Below are 4354 nucleotides of genomic sequence, written 5' to 3'. Positions count from 1 at the left end.
CCAAGCATCAATGCCAGTGGCCTCCTGCGCTTGCTCTTGAACTTTTTCACACTTGAGGAACTCCCATGGTGAACCCACAGGCACACTCCCCCTCCCTCAGTTTGTCCAAGTGAAACACCTTAGAATGGCCACTAGAGGGACGGGGAATTTTGAAGTGGACCTGTAGGGTAGCCACAACCAGCCTATGGTCAGTGTCACAGAACTCCGTTCTGGAGGATCCTCCATCGTGTGCTAACAAGAAAGTGGCAACTGTGCCCGTATCACAATACATGTCCAGCAATGTGGGTTGGAGCACTGATACCAGGAGCCAGAGATCTGGAACCTAGCAAAGTCCCAGAGAAGGAGGCTGTTCTCGCTGCTGATATCAGCTCCCAAGCCAGAGGGTGTGGGGGGGGGGGGCCGACAGACATCTCATAGCCAGGTCAATCGCAGCTGGATACTGCTTTGAAGTCGCCCAGAATAATGTGCATATCTCGCCGGGGGCAATTGTCTGCCACGAATGAGAGTTTGGCATAGAAAGCCTCTGTCACAGAGTTTGCAAACATCAGTAGGAGTGTATACAGCAATAAAAGACATAAAGCCAAAAGCATGCTTCAGTCTCAATGCCATAATACGCTCATCAACCGGTGTTACCTCAACTACCTGGCTGAGGTCGGCTGGAGATGGCTATGGCTACTCCCTGGAGGGGATAACCATCGCTGCAGCCCAACCAATAGTAGTTGTACCCACCCATACTGTTTGTGCTGCTACCAGGTCTTCTCACCTCTGAGAGGGCAGCCACCTCAACTCCCAACTGCTCCAATTCCCTTGATAGCAGAGGTAACTGCTCATCCTGCTGCAAGGATCAGATGTTCCAAGCACCTATCCGGATAGCTCACCTGAGGTTAAGCCTCAGGTGGTCACTTTGGGTGCATGCCACCTCTGCCACTCCCGCCAATGCTGCCCCAAATAAAGGGGGTCGGCAGGCTGTTGGGCCCCCCGTCCGCCTATGGAGTTCCTGAGGGCTTTGCCCCACAAGTTTCGTGGTGGGTTGGCACCTGCCAGGGCGCAAGCAGGACATGTGAATCTTATTCCCATCCTGTGCCCCAACATTTGCCCTCCCAACGGAACCCACAGCCCTTGCTTGTTTGGTTACAGGGACAGCACCCCTCTCCCCAGCTTATCCATTTACTTTTGGCATTGCCACTGAGTTATCTGGGGGAGAGAGCTTGCAAGGCCCACCTCCCCCAAGCCACCCAAATACCCCAGGGTGGCTAAGGGTGGCCTCTGGGGCCTCCTGCAGCTCACATACCTTCTCGCTTGCAGCTGCCGCTGCTGGCTATCCAATTGCGAAAAAGGGGCCAGCTCTGCATTAGCCTCCCCTGCCAGTTCACAGCCTCTCTGTCATCTAGACTTCTGAAGTGCCTCCTTGTGACCACCCATGGAAACTGGGCACCTTGTCCCAGGCTAAACTATGGAGGATCAAGGAGCAGCAGGAAACCCCAGAGATACAGGGCCATGGCCCACTGGGGTGTGGACATACCCTAGCTTCATACCAACTCCTGCCTCTTAGCCATCCTGGTGTTAATGAGTGGCTCAGGGGAGGTGGGCCATGCCAGCCCTCCTCCCCTCAGACAACTCATCAAGAGCATATCTAATAAATGGATATGCTGGGGGGAGGGGTGCTGTCCCTCCCACCCAGCAAGCGAGGTGGGCTATGGGTCTCATTGGGAGGGCTAATGTTGGGGTGCAGGATGAGAACGAGAGTTACTTGTCCTGCCTTTGCCAACCCAGTATGAGGCCTATGGGGCAAAGCCCAAGGGAACCCCACAGGCAGATGTTGGGCCCCCCTGCCTTTTATTTGCATAATCTGGGATTGCCAAGTCAGGCTATATGGATATATGGATGACCCTGCCCAGCAGGATGTCTCTCTGTGAGACAATCCTGGGTGGAGGGGACCCGTGGGACGACCTAAGAGGTCATGGCTTGGGCAGCTCGACGAGACCTGTCGCGAGAAGTTAGAGATGGGCTGAGGGCCTGCGTGGAGAGTCGCCATGAGGGATCCTCATGGCTGGAAGCGAATGGTGGATACAGCCATGCGCCCCCATCAACGTTAGCCCCATGACGATGATGATTATATATATATGTATGCATGTATGTGTGTGTGTGTGGTGTGTGTATGAATATGTATATGTATATATACATATACTTATACATATACATATACATACATTTGCATACATACATATATATACATTCACATATATACATGCACACATTTATCACCTATACACATATGTGTACACATATTGTAAGGTTCACATCTATCAGCGATAGAGGAGCCCAGGGCTCCTTGAGGTAGGATAGGCTTAGGGACCAAGTTTGAAGAGACAGAGTGGGTCCCGTTCACTCCTCGTGAGGAAAGAAAGTAAACAAACATGAAGCCAAAAAGGGAATGGCCAAACTTTCAGGTCCTGCGTAAATAGATTGACTATTACTTTCACAGATATTTACTGGGCAGTGCTTGAAAACGGTCAGAGTCCTTTTCATACATAACATAAGCAAATAGTAGTGGTAAGCGGAGAGATAAGAGCAGTAGTAGTCGTAGTAGTAGTATTGGTAAAAGCAGTAGTAGTAGTAGTGGTAGAGTAGATCAGGTAAAAGCAACAAAAATAGTAAAAGCGAAAGTAAAATAACTCTAAAACACGATGGCAGTAAGCAGTAGCTAAAACAGATTAAAAACTTTACTGAGATCGTAAAACAGAGATTGAGTAAAAGCAGAAGTAAAAGTAATAAAACAGTAAAAGCAGAGAGGATGGTGATAAAACACAAATAAAGCGCATGTAAAAGCAATAAATAAGAACAACAATACAAACTTACTGAAATCTTCATTAAAAAGAGATAATAAAAGTAAAATGAAGCTAGCAGTGACTAAAATACGTCCTTGAAGAGGCTCAGCATGTAAATCGTGGCAACAGAAAATCCTCTCAGTACGGTTATACTAAAAAAAAATAATAATAAGTAAATAATAATAATAATAATATATGTAACTAATGCCTTATTGATTAATTGACTATTTATTGTCGTCCAGCACAAATACGACCTTATTTACAATAAAATACAAACGAAATAAAAAGCGTGATAAAACCATTAGGCAATAAAATATACACATAAAAAGCAAAGACACCATGATGATACAAAAAACGCATGTCAATAAAATCAAAATTAAAGCACAGGACAAGAAAGACCCAAGTAATAAAAAAAATCTAGATAAATATATAAAACGATAAAATAAGTAATCAAAAATCACAATACAAGAGTTAAACATAACTAAATAAATATATATACATATATATATGTGTGTGTGTGTGTGTGTGTGTGTGTGTGTGTGTGTGTGTGTGTGTGTGTGTGTGTGTGTGTGTGTGTGTGTGTGTGTGTGTGTGTGTGTGCTTGGCAGAAAATGACGTGTCATGTGAAAATAAGTTAAACCTAAAATAAAGTGACTCCAAGACTCAATGATAAAACGCAAGACTTAAAAACAAATTAAGTATAATATACAAAAGCAGAACTGTTATGAAGCAACACAAACACAGTAGTTAAAATAATTTTAAGGGAGAGCAATACAAAATGGGCACCGGGATAACTATAGTAGTACCGCGTAGGGGAAACGTGGTGCCATACGAAGTTAAATGCGAGTGCAACTGGAGTGCGTCGCCCTCATCTCTGCATCGCAGACCACATCTGCAATATACACACACACACACACACACACACACGCGCGCGCACACACACACACACACACACACACACACACACACACACACACACACACACACATACACACGCACACATACACACGCACACATACCACACACAACACACACACAACACACACACACACACAACACACACACACCACAACACACACACACACACACACACACACACACACACACACACACACAACACAACACCACACACAACACAACACACACACACAACACACACACACACAACACAACACCACACACACACACACCACCACACACACACACACACAACACACACACCACACACACACACACACACACACACACACACAACACACACACACACACACACACACACACACACACACACACACCACACACACACCAACACACACACACACACACACACACACACAACACACACACACACACACACACACACCACACACACACCACACACACACACAACACACACACACACACACAACCCCACACACACACACCACACACACACACACACACACACACACACACACACACACACAACACACACACACACACCACAACACACACCACACACCACACACACACACACACCACAACAC

General features: G+C 46.4%; 1 protein-coding gene across 1 annotated transcript in view; it reads left to right on the top strand.

The window, feature by feature from the left end:
- LOC119596575 (alsin-like) overlaps window positions 1-4354 on the top strand; it is a 28412-nt gene that overhangs the window by 23070 nt on the left and 988 nt on the right. The gene's annotated exons all lie outside the window — the stretch shown is intronic.

Source organism: Penaeus monodon, chromosome 38, assembly GCF_015228065.2.
Source record: "Penaeus monodon isolate SGIC_2016 chromosome 38, NSTDA_Pmon_1, whole genome shotgun sequence".
Lineage (NCBI taxonomy): Eukaryota > Metazoa > Arthropoda > Malacostraca > Decapoda > Penaeidae > Penaeus > Penaeus monodon.
This window is presented reverse-complemented; position numbering and strand designations above follow the sequence as displayed.